The 20,722-nt window shown below is 33.1% G+C and overlaps 1 long non-coding RNA gene across 1 annotated transcript in view; it reads left to right on the top strand.

Annotated features, from left to right (window-relative positions):
• The window catches only part of LOC110670083 (uncharacterized), a 27,485-nt gene extending 6,763 nt beyond the window's left edge, over window positions 1–20,722 (top strand). The window contains exons 3-4 of the long non-coding RNA XR_009149016.1: window positions 19,837–19,900; window positions 20,492–20,722. This is a non-coding gene — a long non-coding RNA (uncharacterized LOC110670083). The remainder of the gene's footprint in view (window positions 1–19,836; window positions 19,901–20,491) is intronic.

Below are 20,722 nucleotides of genomic sequence, written 5' to 3'. Positions count from 1 at the left end.
CCAAGTCAAATTTTCATTCCTAAACCCTAGCTAAATTTCAAAGTTTTTCACAATTTCCCTAATTTACTCTTTCATTCTCTATATATATATATGTATACACTTTAAACCTAAGCTCTAGTTCACTCTAAGTCCATCAAACACTCCATTTCTATTCCTTCAATACGGCTGCCGAAATTCAAGGAGTACATATACATAAATTTCATTCATATAATTCACAATTCCTTACTTATTTTAAGTCCTTAATATGGAATGAAAGAAGTATAAGTATAAATAGGCACTAACCTTTTTGAAACCAACCTTGAGCTTGTTATTCTTCAAGATTTCCCCTAGAATCATAATAATCATAATCAATTATAACTTCACTTTCCTAAATTAAATATCCAATAAAAATTCAACAACATTTCCCCTTAAATTGGACTAAACTCCTATCATAAATCTTAAATCCACAACCACCCATTAATACCCAATCTGGCAGCTTGTGCATTCAAATTTATATATAATGATCTAACCGTTAGATAAATCCCAAATTTTAACCATATATTCAAGACATCCCTATACAATATCAGTAAAAATTTTAGCATCAAATAATCTCTATATCATGAGATATCAAAACATTCATTCAACCCTTCAAAATCTGAATTGTTGCAGAAATCAGTCTTACTCAGACAGCTCATGCAAAACAATTTATATCTCATAAACCACAAGTCTAAAATTCACTAAATTTTAACCCAGCAGCCTCAACATCCCAAATATCATTTGTACCAAATTTCATAATTTTATAAGCATCCTAACTATTTATTTTTCTCAAATTTCAGTAGCCAAAATTCAGAATTCAACCTACAGACAGCCTGTGTTCAACAATATATTTCTCCAAATCCAACCGTTGAACAATCACCAAATTTTAACCATAACTTCCACACATACATACCTCAAACATATCCAAAAATCAGCTATAGATTTTGAGCCAAACTCACCTGGACGGAAGAGAAACATGCTGCCCTGCTGAACCCCTTTTTCTGCTACTGTTCATCTCCTTCTTCTTCTTCCTTTCTTTCTTTCTTTTCCTTTTCTCTCTCTTTCTCTCTTATTCCAGCCCGTATGAAGAAGGAAACTGCTGGTTTCCTTTGTTTTTTTTTTTATCTCATTTTAAGTCATTTTTATCTCTTTTTATTGGTTTGTCAAAGGGTGATTGGAGGGGGCTTTTAAATGACATCATCATATGTCATAATTAAGCATTTTTCTTCATTTTCTTTTCTTCGTTTCTCTACTCATTTTCAATTCAATTTTTAGCAATATTTATTCATATTTTAGATCATTATAATTATTTACTTAACTGGACAAGTCGGCCAAAAATCACCTCTTAAGGCGAAATGATCAAAATGCCCTCCGTTTGGCTTAACGGGTCAAAATTGTCTGTACCGATTGAAAAATTTTTTTAATTATTTTCTTGGCATTCTAATGCCATAGGAACCTCAATGACCCTTCTCTGGAGTCCCAAAAATTATTTTATGAATTTTTACCCGGGTCTAGGGTTTCTAGTTGCGAGAACCGCAACTTCCCTCCGGTTACCCATCGCTTGGGCACCGGCTCATTTGACTTAGTTGTATTTTATTTCTAAAATTTTTACTAAATTTTTCTTATTAACATTTGAGTTAATTATGGTCCCTCACTTTAGTTTAAATATTTTTCCGGACGTTCTAGCTGTCCGGACCGACACCGGTCACCGGAACAGTAGAATGTACGGAGTTGCTACCGGGAGGGTGTTACAATAATAGTAATTAGCATAGCAAATGATGTTAGCATTAAGATGAAAATCATAGTTGTTTGAATTGGCTATAATAGTTTTTATTTATCATTTTTAGTTGTCGTTTGAAATTTTGTACTGTTTTAATTTTTTTTTCTTTGATAAATAGCAAGGAATGAATTGTAATTAGATATTTATATAGTTGAAAATACAAAATCTCTATGTTCTTGATCCCTTTGTGCTGTGAAAAGCCTCACCCACATAAAATAAAGAATACAAAATTTAACGTAGTTTAACGTAAGCCTACTTTATCAACAAATTCATCATCAAAGAAAAAATAATTACACATATTAATTAGTTTTCTCACCCTCAAAATTACTCAAACAAAACTTACGGTATTCAATACACCTCTCTACTTCGTGAGCTCTCTATATATAGGCCAATCAACTACACATATATGTAGGCCATTAAAATATAATCTTTTTAGGACTCTAATTATTAGAATTCATAATTTAAATTCTACTAAACTTCCTAAACTAATTATACTTCCTAATTTCAATCAGAGTTGGACTCTAATAATTTCCATTTTTAAGTCAAATGGAATTAGTCTTCATAATTTTTGCAAAAGTCAATTTTCTTTTGAGTATTTCCTTGCACTCTTGATTGTTGATGTTGCCTCCTGCTTTCACTTGTATTCTTTCAATTAATGTGCTTTCTTCTAATTTATAGAGATTTTTTGTATCAATTTTCTCACCCTTTATGAACACAAGAGCACATCGGCTAACTTCTATGACTCCACCATGAATCAAACTCCCATAACCCAAAGAATCCAACTTATCCAAAGAAATTAAGTTCCTTTCAAAACTAGGAATGTATCTCACTTCATCGAATACTTTTACATAATCACCATGCAATTTGATCTTCATTCTTCTAACACTTTCAACTTTCATCTTGTTCTCATGGCCAAGCTTCACTTTTTCTCCTTCCTTCTCTTCAATCACATCAAACCACTCCTTCTTTGAGCAAATATGGAATGGGCAAACAGAATCCGTTAATCACTCATCTGGTAATGGATCTTTTGCCTTTTTTTTATTATCATCCACATTCAAACATTCACTATCAATACTATCATTCATTGTAATTATAGCAGTTCCTTCTTTTTTTTCTCCAAGACTCTTCTTGAATGGTTTAAACTCTGTAAGATCTTCTTTCATCCTCATACAATGGTATTGAATGTGACCCTTCTCATGATAGTGGTAACATTCTCTATCTTCAAGGTTTATCTTGAAGGAACGGAAGCGTAAAAAACACAAATTTATACCATTGAATTCAAAAATTTTCACTTAGGGTCACATGCATCATGCAAGATTTATTTTTATCTATTTGATTTCAATGATAAACAATATATTAAAACTCTTTTAATATGTTTTTGGATCTGTATTTGCCATTTAAGATTTTAAAATTAATCAGATTAATTTTAGAACTCTAGATTAAATCAAGAACAAATACACTAACCTCTTGATGCACTGCAGCATATTTGCACCTTTGAGATTCGTCTTCAGGACACCAAATTTTGTCCCTCTAGCTTGTCCACACCAAGAACACCTATGGCAGCCCTTGAATAGCTTCTAAAGCTTTTTCTATTAATTAGAAAATCAAGTTCTGCCTTTTAAAAGATTAGAGATGTAAATAGGACACTAGAAACAATTTCTGGTGTTCTTAATTCAAGAGATTGTTTCTCTAATCTCTTGCATTGATGAAAGAAGAAGAAGAAGAGGAGAGAATTGCACACCAAGGTGGCGGCGCAAAGGAGTGGCTGCTGCTTGTGTTTTATTTTTTTCTCATAACAACACTTATATAGCTAGGTTAACACATTAAACCCTTGCCACATGTCACCCTTTGATTAGCTCTAGGTTTAAGTGACCCAATCACATTGTGCCAAGTGTCAACCTATATTTAATCTTAATTTTAATTATCTTACATGATTAAAAATATTTGGCAAGCTTATGTGTAATGCCATGTATCATCATCTCATGGTGCCACGTGTTACACTGCGAAATGACCAAAATGCCTCTGTGTCTTAATTTTGAGTTCTTAACTCAAAATAATTATTTCTCTTCTTCTAATTAATTTATATCAAATATAAATTAATTAATTAATCTCTATTAATTAATTTCTCATTAATTAAATTCATATTTAAACACTTTAAATATAAATTTAACTTCTACTATACATCCAATAATCTAGATTTGATTTCAAGTCATGCTAGGGACTTTGCAATCTAATTGCAAACCAAACCTATTTAATTAATCAATTAAACTCTTTAATTAATTAATTAAATCATATTTAATTAGGTGATAACTTGTGTATGTGTGTGACTTACTAGGCTCATCACTAATTGACAATGAGATATGATATCAACTCTTAATACTATCAGAACTCTTTCTTACCATAAATGATTTCTCTAAATCATTTTATGTACCTCATAGACCATGGTTAACACCTAGCATAGCATGCCATGGACACCCAATTAGTAATAAGGTTTACCTTAAATGAACATATAATCATATGTTACCATGCACTAGAATCTCTCTGTTACAAAATCCCAACTCAAGCTGGAGTCATGGTTTATGTCAAACTCTTTTAATTCCAGTTATTGATTAAAAAAATTTTCTCATCAAAAACTCTTTTCTGAATAAATCTATCTGTCTTGGCCAGGAACTTAAAATATCAAGAACAATTAAATGAACATAGGATTTTATCTCTATTTACTTAGAGGAATAGATTCCATCTTGATCAACACCTACCTCCATATATAACTAGTAGGAGACAACACATGCCCATATACCCATACACAGTACAAGTATGAAAGCAGTATCAAACTCAAACTATCTATATACAAGATAACTGTGTTATCTCAGGTCTAAAGATTATATGCACTGATATGATTTATGATAAAACATTGACAAGAGTAAACTCCATGTGCTTGTCATAAGTGTCATAGGTTCGGCCTACTTATCATTTATAAGTACCTATCATGTTTGTCATATCGCATGAGACTCACCATTTTATCTTATTTATATCTCATATAAATAACTTGGGAACAAACATGAATACAATCTTTCTGGATAATTCATGTCCTTATTATGAAGTATCCCCGATTGTGAACCTATTTATGATACTTTGTGCTAGAAATAATGTCACTCATATTCTTAACAACTTAAGAATAATATTTCTAACAAAATATCAATGGACCTTTTCTATTACACATAAATATATTATGTAAACGGAAAAGTGGAAAAACCTTTTATTAATAAAAATATGTACAAGATACATACTAAATGATATGCTCTAGGGCATACTACTAACAATCTCCCACTAGCACTAGAGCCATTCATTACAATACCTTAGACCTATCTTCTCAAGATGTCGGTCTAGCTGAGTCTGTGACATAGGCTTAGTGAATGGATCAGCTGGATTTTCAGTTGATGCTATTTTCTGCATGGCTACATTTCCTCGCCCAACTATTTCTCTGATAATGTGGTAGCGCCTTTCTATGTGTTTGGATTTTTGGTGAGACCTGAGTTCCTTAGCCTGTATGACTGCTCCATTATTGTCACAGTGTAGTGGAACTGTTGACTCAATGGAAGGAACTACTGCAAGTTCTGTCACGAACTTCTTTATCCAAACAGCTTCCTTTGCAGCATCTGATGTAGCAATATACTCAGCCTCTGTAGTGGAATCTGCAGTCGTGCTCTGCTTGGAACTCTTCCAATTGACTGCACCTCCATTACAAATGAACACATATCCAGATGTAGACTTTCTATCATCGATATCTGATTGGAAATCAGAATCAGTATAACCATCCAATTGCAAGTCTCCACCTCCATATATAAGAATAAATCCTTAGTTCTTCTCAAGTAGTTAAGAATATTCTTGACAGCTATCCAGTGTTTCAAACCTGGATTGGATTGATACCTGCTAGTCAAACTAATAGCATATGCGATATCTGGCCTAGTACACAACATTGCATACATTAAACTTCCAATAGCCGAAGCATATGGAATCCTGGCCATCTTATCTCTTTTTTCAGGTGTCTTTGGAGACATCTCTTTAGAAAGGTGAATACCATGTCTCACTGGTAACAATCCTTTCTTGGAATCAAGCATGTTAAACCTCTTTAACACCTTTTCCAAGTATAGACTTTGGGATAAACCAATTATTCTTTTCGCTCTATCTCTATAGATGCGAATCCCAAGAATATAGGTTGCCTCCCCTAAGTCTTTCATGGAGAATGTATTTGACAACTATATCTTTATAGTTGTCAACATACCTGTGTCATTACCCATCAATAGTATGTCATCCACATATAAGACAAGGAAAGTGATAGCACTGTCACTAACCTTCTTATATACACATGGCTCATCCTCATTTTTGATAAAACCAAAGGATTTAATTGTCACACCTTACCCCTCCGTAAGGCATAACATGATCCCGTAGAATACTTAATGAACTACCGAACTTCACCTACCGATAACTCATTAAGTACCCTACAAGGGATTTTAAAACAATTTTCTTACATTTTGGAAGTGGTGAGCATTTTAGTGAGAATTAAAAACCATTTATTCAAAGCTTAAGGACTAATGAAAATTTTTATCCATTTAAATTTTGTCACAAATTTTATAAAAATTTTGACAGAGTTCCCTCTGTATTTTGAGAAACCAGTTCTTCAAATACCTGTAAAAAGCACTTTCAAAAGTTTTCCACAACTCCCAATCTCCAATAAAACTCAAATCAACCCAATTCAAATCACTTCAAAGCAATTTCCACAATTTAATCAAATTTGGTCATCACAAAATTTTTAATACTTCATTAACAAGGCATAAAGCAGAAAATTCATAATTACAAATATTAAATTTACAGAAACAAACCCAAAATAATATTATTACAATTTATTTACAACTGCTCAATTTACATTGATACTTATGACATTACAGTATTTACATCAAAATAACCACAAGGGTATAAAACAATACCCGTACAAAAGGGATCAAGAAGTTCTTGTCAATCCCGCAGCTCACTCTGCTGCTTTCTCCTTGCTCTTATCTGCGACAGTAAATTAAACTATCGCTGAGTATAAACATACTCAGTGGTGCACAATAAAAATTTAAAATGCAATACATAAATCATTTATTAATGAAACATAATTTGAATACTTCACAATCACATTTCACAAATATTAAAGCTCATAACAACTCATTTTGTCAAATAATATATTAAATACAGTTTAGTCAAACAATTTCATAAACACAGTGTTGCCAAAATCATACACAACTTAAGCTATGACACAAAATTTCCGATCAATGCCGCGTTGTACACCACGACAAAGCAATCTACAACCCCATTAATCGAAATCAATGAGGGAGGTGGCTAGCTAGCTAATGAGTACTCATCCGATCTATAACCTCAACTGGCAAGCCAGAGAGGGAGGAAAATAAACGATCTCAACCCCATAAATGAAGGAGGAAATGTGATACTGTCATGCTAAGTGTGAATCCAAAATCAATTTAAAACAATTATTTTCAATAATTTATGAGAGATCCCAAACAATTTTCAAAGTCATTTTTGTAGTCACAAAGTGGCAACACAATTCATAAATAACACAGCGATTTCAGAAAGTATAGCAACTCAAATTTTCAATTGGAAAACAATTACATAAATTTATTGTGCACAAACCTGACTGGAGTCGCCTCTAGGCCTTGACTCAGTCTCTCCGAGCTTCCAAGTCTTTTTCAGCTGAAACACACAATTTCATAGTGTTTCAGTACCATAACTTAACATAAGTCCAAAAATAAATTAACTTCACTTTAACTAGCTCTATTGCGTTAAATTCGACGTTCTCAAAGTTTTTGTGTTTCGGTTACTATTCACTACACTATTCAAGTCAAATTGTTGACTTTTTAAGGATTAATAGGTATGGGAACTCCAACTTCATCCACATACCACATTTTGGTCATTAAACTTGTTGGTTTTGGTCATTTTCTCAAAGCTTAGGTCATTTTGGCAAAATTGCCAATTTTCGGTTTTGGTGCTCCGAAGTTGCACTGTTCCATTGGTCAATCTACTGTTGGAATTTGATAAAACTTCCTTCATAGAAAATGTTCCTTATTGTCTTAAGTGTATTCTCATTTTTGGATCACCTCAATCGGAGTTTTTTACCTCAAGTTATGGCCAAAATAAGTTTCTTTGTTCACGTGCTTTATTCATCTTTGGTATCTTGGGTTCTGGCAGATTTTGATCCAATTTTGGTCAGTAATTTGATCAAGTTAAGTTCATAATTTGGTCTAACTTTCTTCATATGAAATGTTCTACTATGTCTTAGGTTTCCATCGGTTCAAGAATCGCCTAAATCCGAGTTTTCTAGAGAGAGTTATAGCCATCCAAACATTACTGCTCAAATGAAAATCTGCAGAGTTGCAGGTTTGGTAACTCAACTTTGCTCAATAATTTGAATGGGTTAATGGCATAATTTGGGGTGATGTTCTTCATGAAAGTTTTAGATCTATATCTCCTCTAACCCCTGGCCAAATTTCAGGTCAATTTGACCTGTCTAACTCGAGTTATGACCAAATGAACAGTTACTATTCATTTGGTCAGTTTAGTGCAGTGGCAGCCTGCTCTCATTTCACTTTGGTCAATTTGTTCACCCAGTTTTGGTCAGTTTTTGGGCATGGTTCCTTAATGAAAATTGTGCTCTTTTATGTCTATTTTCATCTCCAATTGGTGGCATATCAATTGGACTTGTAAAATTTGAGTTTTGGTCCTTCAAAATGGGTTTGGTCATGCTGCCAGCAGCATGACCATTGACCTACGAATTTGGTTTTCATTCCAACAATTCCCACACATCTCTTTTGGTCATTATTGACCATTTTTTTATCTCACAATAATCCAAAATCATCATTTACCAATTTCTTAAATTTTCTCCCAAAACCCTAAGGGTCAAGAACCCTAATTCCTCAATTTCCTCAATTCATGAATTCTAAGTGTACAAGTCTCACTTACTTACTCAATCAAGCATGAGTACCTCTTTAATTCTAACAATTTCTATCAAACCTTAATTAATTTCATGCTGACCAACTTTCATAAAGCTTCACACATGAGTGATTTCTTGAGTTTCTATGTAATTTGCTACTTATTCAAGCTCATTTATATGTATTTTACTCAAATTAAGTTAGAAAGAGGGACTTACTTGTTGAGCAGAATTTGTAATTCCAAATCTTCACTTCTTTTTTATCCTTCTTATTTCAAATCTCTCTATCAAAGCCAAAGAGCAAGACCTTACTTTGGTGAGTATGAAATTTGTGAAGGAATAATAGGGTTTAAGAAACTTAAATGACCATTAATGGAGGAAATTGAAAAGAAAAAGAAAGAGAAAAGAAAGGGGAGCCGGCTGAATTTTTTTAGAGAAGAAGAAATGACTTTTCCTTCTAATTTTTTAAGTATTTTAAGTGAAATTTTATGTATTTGACTTGGTCAAAAAAGTTGGGAAATTAAAATTGATTTTTGACATCACAATGATGACATCCACATGATGCAATAAACCTTTTTCTTTTCTTTTTCAATTTTCTTAAATTTCTCATTAGTTCTTTAATCTAATCCTTGATTCAAAAATTTTTATTTCTCCGATTTTATTGGGCCAGTTAGGTCGAGTCGACTCTGGTCAATTGACCAAATTGCCCCTCGCCGGTTCATCCCGGTTTGCAATTAATTCCATATTTCTTTCGGCTCCCTGACCTAATTATTTAACTAACTTAACAGTTCTTTTTCATGATTTTCTCTTTTCCACTGTGTTCATAAGGGTACTAAGGACTGCAGCGTCACTTTTTACGGTTCGAAATTTGAGTTTAAAACAACTTCGCAGTCGTTTCCGAGGAGGTCACTCATCGCTGTGACTTTCGGCTCGTTTAACCTCTTATGTTCTGTTATAGTTAACTAATTAAACATTACTAATTATTTGTGTTTATGGCTTCTCAAATTGTCTTAAGTGTGGCCCTAATTCCATTAATTGTCCGGACCGACACCGGTCACCGGAACAGTGAAATATACCAGGCTATGCAACGGGGGTGTTACATTAATGGCTTCATCAAAATGGATGTTCCAACTCCTCGAAGCTTGTTTCAACCCATAAATGGATCGCTTTAGCTTGCATACCTTGGAATCATCTTGGGATTCAAAACCCCTAGGTTGTTCCATAAAAATGTTTTCTTCAATGTATCCATTGAGAAAAGCTGTTTTGACATCCATTTTCCAAATCTCATAATCATAGTATGCAGCTATTGCTAATAGAATCCTAATTGATTTAAGCATGGCAATAGGCGAGAAAGTCTCCTCATAGTCGATTCCTTGCCTTTGGCAAAACCCTTTCACTACTAGCCTTACCTTATAGGTCTCTACCTTTCCATCAGAACCAATTTTCTTCTTGAAAACCCATTTGTTCCCTATAGGTACAATACCTTCAAGTGGGTCAACAAGATCCCAAACTTGATTCTTATACATGGAATCAATCTCGGATTTCATAGCATCAATCCATTTTGAAGAGTCTATATCTGATATAACTTCTTCATAGGTGAGTGGATCATCTCCATGATCTACTTCTTCATGAGTAGACAACTCTTGTTCTTCTTTATGAAGGAAACCATATCTCACTGGTGGGTAAGATACCCTGGTTGTTCTACGAGGAACTGCTGTAGATGTTTCATCAACGGGTATAGGTTGACTAGATGGATCTATATCCATCTGATCAGTTGATTGGTCAGAATTCTCCAATTCACCTCCACGATCTGATCGAAGAGCTTTAATACTCTTTCCTGTTTGATTTTCTACTTCAGATTTAAATTCTTTGAACTTTTCAAAGGATTCATGTTTGTATTTCATCAAATACAAATACCCAAACCTTGATTTATCATCAGTAAAGGTAATAAAATAATGAAAACCGCCTCTAGCCATTTCCTTAAATGGACCACATACATCACTATGCATTAGCTTCAAAATATTTTCAGGTCTTAGCCCTTGTCCAACAAAGGGTGATCTAGTCATTTTGCCCTGAAGGCAAGATTCACAAGTTGGAGTAGGCTCAGAGTCCAATGAGGATAGAATCCCCATTTTCTCTAATTTTACAATCCTATCTTCTGCAATATGACATAACCTTAAGTGCCAAATATATTTTGAACTTTAGTTGGTTTTCACCATGGCATTGCATGCATTTAGATCACTTGCATTCATTTTGTGTTTGTCATTATTATCCAAATAATAAAGACCATCATTCATATAACCCGAACCAACATATTTATTTCCAAAATAAATATTGCAAACATCATCTGTGAACTGAAATTCATAGCCATTTCTAGTCAAACTAGATATAGAAATGATGTTCTTAAAAGCATTATGTACATATAAAATATTATCCAAACACAAAACATGTCCAAACATATAAAAAGATTTAGATCCTATGGTTAAAGCTTCAACAGTTGAGCCATTGCCAATCCAGACTCTAACATCTTGAGAACGCAAGCTTCTGCTACTTGCTAGTTCCTGCATATCATTAGAAATGTGAGAACTGGCACTAGTATCTAAAACCCAAGCTGTAGATGAACTATGAGTATCATCAGAATCTAAATAATAAGATATGGACATACCTTCTAAAGGTGTATCTTTCTTGTCCTTCAGAGAAGCAAGATACTCTGGGCAGTTCCTTTTCCAGTGCCTATCTTTCTGGCAGTGGAAACACTTTCCTTTGCCTCCTTCAGCTTTAGTCTTCCCTTTCTTTTTAGCTATTTTCTTAGAAGGACCAGGAATCTGAGGTTTCTTTTTCTTATTGTCCTTCTTCTTGTTGGACTTTCCAGTAGAAGAAGATGCAATCAAAGCTACCTCTTTTCCTTTATTGCCCGGCATATTCTTTTGGGCAATAACCAGCATGTTGAGTAAACCAGCTAAGGTGCATTCCTGTTGAGCCATATGGAAATTTGTCACAAAATTCCCAAAAGACTCAGGAAGGGACTGAAGGATCAAATCCGTCTATAGTTGGAAATCCATGTTAAAGTCAAGATGTTCTAACTGCTCAATCAGCCAAATCATCTTGTGGACATGATCCCCAACATTCTGTCCCTCAGACATCCTCATGCGGAACAGCTGCCTAGATATCTCATACCTAGCATTCCTATTGTGCTCACTATGCAACTCTTATAGGTGGAGGAGGATCTCACTCACACTCTGCATGCTCTCATGCTGCTTCTGTAACTCATTACTCATGGAAGCAAGCATGTAACACTTAGCTCTCATATCATGCTCCTTCCACTTGTCCAAAGTTTCATGTTCCTCTTGAGTGGCCTCTGGAGGTAAGGGACCAGGAACATTTGAGTTTAGAACATATCCTATATGTTCAAGATTCAGAACAAGTTTCAAATTTCTTAGCCAATCAGAAAGATTAGGTCCTGTCAACCTATTGCGATCAAGTATGCTTGCAAGGATATTGGATGGTGGTGGTTGTTCTGTGCTCATTTTTATCAGGAAATTAACTACAGAAAATAACCAAATTAATTAGTAAATGTATCATGTAATTAACCAAAATGATTATGGTCTTTTAATCAAATTGGTCCTCCCACTAACTTAGCGAATCCTACACTTCCAAAGTAGAAAACGAAAATCCTAGTTGGATGGATTTCTAGTGGGTGATTGAATTCTTATAATTCTATTGATCATCCTCAGGTACATCCGTTATTGGAATTACAATAAACTATAAGTAAGCAACTCCTTGCCCATCACATCTCATGTGAGGTTCAATCCTTTACCTAGCCCCTAATGCTCAAAATCTCAGGTACATCCATTATTGACTTATCTTGCATTAGTTAAGTTGATCCCATTGAGCCAGTAATTATGCAAATAATTTTAATGTCCTCAGGTACATCCAATATTGGCCACCAAACCATTTACATATTTACAACATCTCATGCTTAACAATTATTCTTAAGAAAATCTCTTAAATTAATTGCATCTTATGCAACTATTTAAAATTTCTTAAAATAATTGCTTCAATGGAGGGCCCATGTTATAATTACTTTAATTATAGCATTTCCAACTTAATCATTTGTTTGGAAGATTTTATAGTCATCCTAATTACTATTAAGGTCTCACTTTGCACATTATCCATTTAGCATGCATATATCATATAATTGCATACATTCACATACATCTCATGCATTCATGGATAAGCAGTAAATATGGTATGATCATGGACTTTCTAAGAGATTCAATTATGAGCCACTAAGAATTGAATCAGGGTATTCCTAGGTGCATTTCATTCATTCATTTTACAAGAGTTGCTGAAGGAGTACATAATCAACACTTGATCTTGAATTCCTCCCACTGGTCCTACCAATGCTCTTGGCCTCCTTGAACTTCTTGCAATCCATTATTACATAGTAATCCTTGGCATACCAAGGCGAATTTACAAGAAATTAAATCAATGAAATTACAACAAAAAAATTATTACAAACTTAATAATACATGCCCAAAATGAATTAAAATAAATTAATTAATTTACAATCCCAAAAAAACATAAAAGAAATAAATCCAATCACATTGGTCTTTTATAGTCCATGATCATCCATCATGCATATCACTATTTAACAATTAAATAAAACATACATACTTAAATTAAATTGAATATCTCATATTCAACTTAAAAATCCAGATTTGAATATGATTTAAATAAATTTAAAAATTCAAATTTGAATATGATTCAAACAAATTTAAAAATTCAGATTTGAATCACATTCAAACAACCTTAAAAATTCATATTTGAATCACATTCAAACAACCTTAAAAATTCATATTTGAATCACATTCAAACAATTTTTAAAAATTCAGATCTGAATATTATTCAAACAACTTTAAAAAATCAGTTTTAAATATGATTCAAACAACTTTAAAAATTCAGATTTTAATCACATTCAAACAACTTTTAAAATTCAGATTTGAATCACATTCAAACAACTTTTAAAATTCTGATTTGAGTCAAAATTTAATTGTGTGATTAAAACTACTAATTAAACACTTTCATTAGTCAAAGAATAGGCCTTAGATCATACAACAATTGTAGAATTAAAAGCCAAACCTTGAACCACCCATGGAAGCCAAACCATGCGCACCATTGATGGTGTTTTTCAAGCATGCCGCCACACCTCCATTGCAACCAGCAATGGATAATTATCTCATGATCAAAACACACAATTAAATCATATAATCAACAATCGAAATGGCAAATATAGTGGCTCTGATACTAATTGAAGGAACGAAAGCGTAAAAAACACAAGTTTATACCATTGAATTCAAAAATTTTTACCTAGAGTCACATGCATCATGCAAGATTTATTTTTATCTATTTGATTTCAATGATAAACAACATATTAAAACTCTTTTAATATGTTTTTGGATCTGTATTTGCCATTTAAGATTTTAAAATTAATCAGATTAATTTTAGAACCCTAGATTAAATCAAGAACAAACACACTAACTTCTTGATGCACTGTAGCTTATTTTCACCTTTGAGATTCATCTTCAGGACACCAAATGCTGTCCCTCTAGCTTGTCCACACCAAGAACACATATGGCAGCCCTTGAATAGCTTCTAAAGCTTTTTCTATTAATTAGAAAATCAAGTTCTGCCTTTTAAAAGATTAGAGATGTAAACAGGACACTAGAAATAATTTCTGGTGTTCTTAATTCAAGAGATTGTTTCTCTAATCTCTTGCATTGATGAAAGAAGAAGAAGAAGAGGAGAGAATTGCACACCAAGGTGGCGGCACAAAGGAGTGGCTGCTGCTTGTGTTTTATTTTTTCTCATAACAATACTTATATAGCTAGGTTAATACATTAAACCCTTGCCACATGTCACCCTTTAATTAGCTCTAGGTTTAAGTGACCCAATCACATTGTGCCAAGTGTCAAACCTATATTTAATCTTAATTTTAATCATCTTACATGATTAAAAACATTTGGCAAGCTTATGTGTAATGCCATGTGTCACCATCTCATGGTGCCACGTGTCACACTGCGAAATGACCAAAATGCCCCTGTGTCTTAATTTTGAGTTCTTAAATCAAAATAATTATTTCTCTTCTTCTAATTAATTTATATCAAATATAAATTAATTAATTAATCTCTATTAATTAATTTCTCATTAATTAAATTCATATTTAAACACTTTAAATATAAATTTAACTTATACTATACATCCAATAATCTAGATTTGGTTTCAAGTCATGCTAGGGACTTTGCAATCTAATTGCAAACCAAACCTTTTAATTAATCAATTAAACTCTTTAATTAATTAATTAAATCATATTTAATTAGGTGATAACTTGTGTATGTGTGTGACTTACTAGGTTCATCACTAATTGGCAATGAGATATGATATCAACTCTTAATACTATCAGAACTCTTTCTTACCATAAATGATTTCTCTAAATCATTTTATGTACCTCATAGACCATGGTTAACACCTAGCATAGCATGCCATGGACACCCAATTAGTAATAAGGTTTACCTTAAATGAACTTATAATCATATTTTACCATGCACTAGAATCTCTCTGTTACAAAATCCCAACTCAAGCTGGAGTCATGGTTTATGTCAAACTCCATTTGCTATGAATATTATGTTCTCTTTTAATTCCAGTTCTTGATTCAAAAAATTTTCTCATCAGAAACTCTTTTCTGAATAAATCTATCTGTCCTGGCCAGGAACTTGAAACATCAAGAACAATTAAATGAACATAGGATTTTATCTCTATTTACTTAGAGGAACAGTTTCCATCTTGATCAACACCTACCTCCATATATAACTAGTAGGAGCCAACACATGCCCATATACCCATACACAGTACAAGTATGAAAACAGTATCAAACTCAAACTACCTATATACAAGATAACTGTGCTATCTCAGGTCTAAAGATTATATGTACTGATATGATTTATGACAAAATATTGACAAGAGTAAACTCCATGTGCTTGTCATAAGTGTCACAGGTTCGGCCTACTTATCATTTATAAGTACCTATCATGTTTGTCATATGGCATGAGACTCACCATTCCATCTTATTTATATCTCATATAAATAACTTGGGAACAAACATGAATACAATCTTTTTGGATAAGTCATGTCCTTATTATGAAGTATCCCCGATTGTGAACCTATTTATGATACTTTGTGCTAGAAATAATGTCACTCATATTCTTAACAACTTAAGAATAATATTTCTAACAAAATATCAATGGACCTTTTCTATTACACATAAATATATTATGTAAACGGAAAAGTGGAAAAACCTTTTATTAATAAAAATATGTACAAGATATATACTAAATGATATGCTCTAGGGCATACTACTAACATATCTATGGTCTTGAGCTTGATCTATTCCTTCTCCAATTGTTTCCACGTGGATTACTTATACCACAATTAAAACCAGTAATAAAAGCTTTACCTTCATTGTTACTACCAATAACCTCATCCACGATAACTGCAATAACCTCAGCCACCTTTAAAATCTCCTTCCTAACTATTAGGGCTATCACCAAGCTTTTATAAGATTGTGGAATAGAGGTTAAAAGCAAGGGCTTTATCTTCATCATCTACCTTCACACTAATTCTAGCTAATTGGGTAATTAATTTATTAAAAATATTAAGGTGATCCCTCACTTTAGTACCTTTATCTATTATGAGTTGATACAACTCCTTAAAGTATAAGCGATTTGTGAGTGACTTTGACATATACAGGCTCTCTAATTTCTTCTACAAAACAACTATCGAAGTCTTCTCCAAGACATTGTACTTCGCATCTGGGGCTAATATCATTCTAATCGTACTCATAGCCTTTTGTTGAAGCTCCTCCCAATCATTATCTTTCATGCTTGCTGGTTACTTCTCATTCAATACTTTAATTAATCCTTGTTGTATAAGAACATCCTTCATGGTGCTTTACCACAGACTGAAATTAGTTTTCCCATCTAATGGCTCCATCTCAAATTTTTTGCTCTCCATCTTTGACATCCCAAACCACAACTTTAATATCACTTATTGTGAAAATCACAACCACACAAAATAAAGAATACAAAATTTAACGTGATTCGGGTATATCCTGCTTTACCAACAAATTCACTATTAAAGGAAAAATAATTACACACACTAATTGGTTTTCTCACCCTCAAAATCACTTAAACAAAACTCACGAAACTCAACATACCTGTAACACCCCTCACCCGATTACAGTGAAGCAGAGCAAAGTGTGCTACATTCGGTGTCGGAGCACCCTATCTTATCTTACATTATTCCTTTAATAATTTGATCTTATTATATTTTAATATCAATTATTTTTAAACGGAGAAACCAGCAGAGTTTTCGCCATTTTTATTATCAGTTGGCGTACTTCACTATTTACCTGCTTGAAATTTTCAATAATAGTTTACAATAATGATCTCATCAATTATTCTCATAACCATCTCATAATTCAAATCTCATTCATATATCTCATATTCATATTCATTTCCATGCATTTCCTGTAACACCCCTATTTGTATAGCCTGGTATATTTCACTGTTCCGGTGACCGGTGTCGGTCCGGACAATTAAGAGGATTAGAACCACACTTAAGACAACTAGATAAGCCTTAAACCCAAATAATTAGTAATTGTCAATTAGTTAAGTGTAAATAAGAAAAACAGAACATAAGAGGTTAAACGAGCTAAGAGCACAGCGATGGGTGACCGTCTCGGGAAGGACTGCGAAGTCATTTTAAACTCAAATTTCGAACCGTAAAATGTGACGCTGCGGTCCTTAGGACCCTTATGAACGCAGTGGAAAAGAGAAAATCACGAAAAAGAACTGTTAAGTCAGTCAAATAATTAGGTCAGGGAGCCGAAAGAAATATGAAATTAATTGCAAACTGAGATGAACCAGCGAGGGGTAATTTGGTCAATTGACCCCGAGAGCTGACTCCTGACCTAACTGTCAAATAAAATCGGAGAAAAGAAAACTTCGGGATCAAGAATTAAATTAAAGAACTATTGAAGAATTAAAGAAAAGAAAAAGAATAAAAATGAGACTTATTACATCATGATGATGACATCATATAAGATGTCAAAATTAATTTTAATTTTCCAACCTTTTTGACCAAGTCAAATAGCTAAATAATTACAAAAAAAAAACAAAAGGAAAAGAAAATAGGATTATGACATCACCCAAATGACATCATGCATGACATTAAAAATAAATTCTATTTAATTTAATCTTTGACCAAGTCAATTATGTGGCATAAAAACAAAAATTCAAAAAGATTTTTTTTACTTCTTCTTTTTCTTATTCCCGTAGCTCTCTCCTCTCCCTCTCTTCTTATTTTGTTCCACCATTAAAGCTTAGATTTAAGCTTCTTAAACTTTAGATTTCACCCCCTAATCCTTGAGAATAATTATAGAAACCATTAAATTGACCCTCAAGAAGAAGATTTGGAGCAAGAAATTAAAAGAATTTGAAGATTTGAGGAAGATTGGTCATCAAAGAATTGAAGAAAATTGAGAGGAAGTGAAAGTTCAAAGACACCTAACAAGGTTAGTAATGCAAACTTCAAGTTTTTAGTTTAATTAGTGTATGTATAGCATCAAGAACATAGAAATAAACTTAAAATGAAAAGAAAAATTGGTTGAGGGACTAAACTGATTTTCGGCCAGCTTGGTTATGAGGATGATTTGCATGAATTGAATGGTTTGAAAGGGGTATATAAACCTTAGTTAGTTGAATGACTATGGTTAAAGGCATGGAATCAAGTAAATGCAAAAATTAGTGTGAATTAGGGTTTGGACATTAGGGCTTAGGGACCAAAAATGTGAGGAAGTGCTAAATGATGTCTTTGACATAGTTTAAGGAAAGAAATGGCCATTTGTGACCTAATTAAGTGTGTTGGAAGTGTTTGAATCCAAGCCAAATTCGGATTGGGTATGCACTATGACCAAAAGTCAACTTTGAAGGACCAAAAATGGAATTTTACAAGTCCAATTGGTATGGGACCAATTGGGACTGAAAATAGGCACTAAATGACACAATTTTCATTTAGGAAGTCTGCCCAAAAAGCGACTAAAACCTAGTGAACAAATTGACCAAAGTTGAAAAATTGCAGGCTGCCCTGCACAAACTGACCAAATGAACAGTGTTTGTTCATTTGGTCATAACTCGAGCTAGGCAGGTCAAAATGACCTGAAATTTTACCAGTGGTTAGATGAGATATAGACCTAAAACTTTCATGAAGAACATAAACCCAAATTATGCCATTAACCCAATCAAATTATTGAGCAAAGTTGAGTCACTGAATCTGCAGAACTACAGATTTGCCATATGAACAGTAAAGTTTCAATGGCTATAACTCTCACTAGAAAACTCTGATTTAGGTGATTCTTGAACTGATGGAAACCTAAGACATGGTAGAACATTTCATATGGAGAAAATTAGACCAAATTATGGACTTAACTTGATCAAATTGCTGAATGAAGTTGGAGCAATAAATCTGCCAGAATAAAATTCTGCAGCATGAACAGTAACCGTAATTTGGATATAACTTGAGCTACAAAACTCCGATTGGAGTGATTCAAAAAGGAGAATAAACTAAAGACAATAGGGAAAATTTTCTATGAAGGAAGTTTTGCCAAATTTCAACAGTAAAGTGACCAATGGAACAGTGCAACTTAGGACTCCAAAACTGAAAATTGGCAATTTTGCCTAAAAGACTTAAGTTTTGAGAAAATGACCAAAACCAACAAGTTTAGTGATCAAAATGTGGCATATGAGTAAAGTTGGAATTCCCATACCTATTACGCCTTAGAAAGTCAATAATTTGACTTGAATAGTATAATGAATAGTAACTCGAAACACAAAATTTCAAGAATGTCGAATTTAGCACGTTAAAGCTAGGTAAAAGTGAAGTTAAATTTATTTTTGGATTTATGTTAAATTATGATACTGAAATATTGTAAAATTGTGTGTTTCAGTTGAAAAGAATACCGGAAAAGAACCCGAGGAACTGAGTCAAGGCCAAGAGGCGACTCGCTTGAGGTTTGTGCACAATGTGTAATTTTTATAAATTATTTGCTGCATATTGTTTTGAATGATTTGAAAAAGTGAATTGAGACATTATTTATGATGCTTTAATCGAAATTATTGAAAGTTATTGTGTATATTTAAAATGACAATGTTTAGCAAACTGTTAAGATAAGTTTTGAAACCACAGTATCATGACTATATAGTTGAACACCTCACTAGCACGACTAGTGGGGGTAATTAGTTTCGAATTTTGATTCCTTCTCTGGAGAAGTGTTGAGGTGTGCCAGTAGAAGAGGATGTGAATGGATATCCATATATTTGAGCTAGCTAGCCTTGTGATGTGATTTCTCTTTAGCCTCTGCCTATTGAGATTCTATTTGTTTCGAATGGCATGATCTAACTGTGGATTTTATGAAATATGATTTGATACTTCAAAATGAAATTGTTTGGGATTAAAATCTCATAATGCATGATTTGTACTTAATTCTCATGTTCAGTCAAAATTTTGAATAAATGTGATTTAAGTTTTGCATAAAGATTATTTTAGTATGTTGTGCACCACTGAGTCTTAGTACTCAGCGATAGCTTTTATTGCTATCGCAGATATAGAGACTAGAGGAGCAGCAGACTGAGCTGCTGAGGATTAAGGATTTATCAGCTTGAAGTTATCGGGTATAATTTATATCCTGCCTATAAATATTTATTTTAATGTATGTATTGCACATAAATGTATAGACATGTAAAATGGGTCTTGAGCAGCTTGTACAAAATTTGTATAAAGTTTGTAATAAAGTTTAGTTTGTATTTCTTTTGATGTAAATTTTGTAGGGATGT

The sequence above is a fragment of the Hevea brasiliensis genome, chromosome 1 (genome assembly GCF_030052815.1).
Source record: "Hevea brasiliensis isolate MT/VB/25A 57/8 chromosome 1, ASM3005281v1, whole genome shotgun sequence".
NCBI lineage: Eukaryota > Viridiplantae > Streptophyta > Magnoliopsida > Malpighiales > Euphorbiaceae > Hevea > Hevea brasiliensis.
The sequence above is the reverse complement of the archived record's forward strand: the minus strand, read 5'-3'. Positions and strand labels throughout refer to the sequence as shown.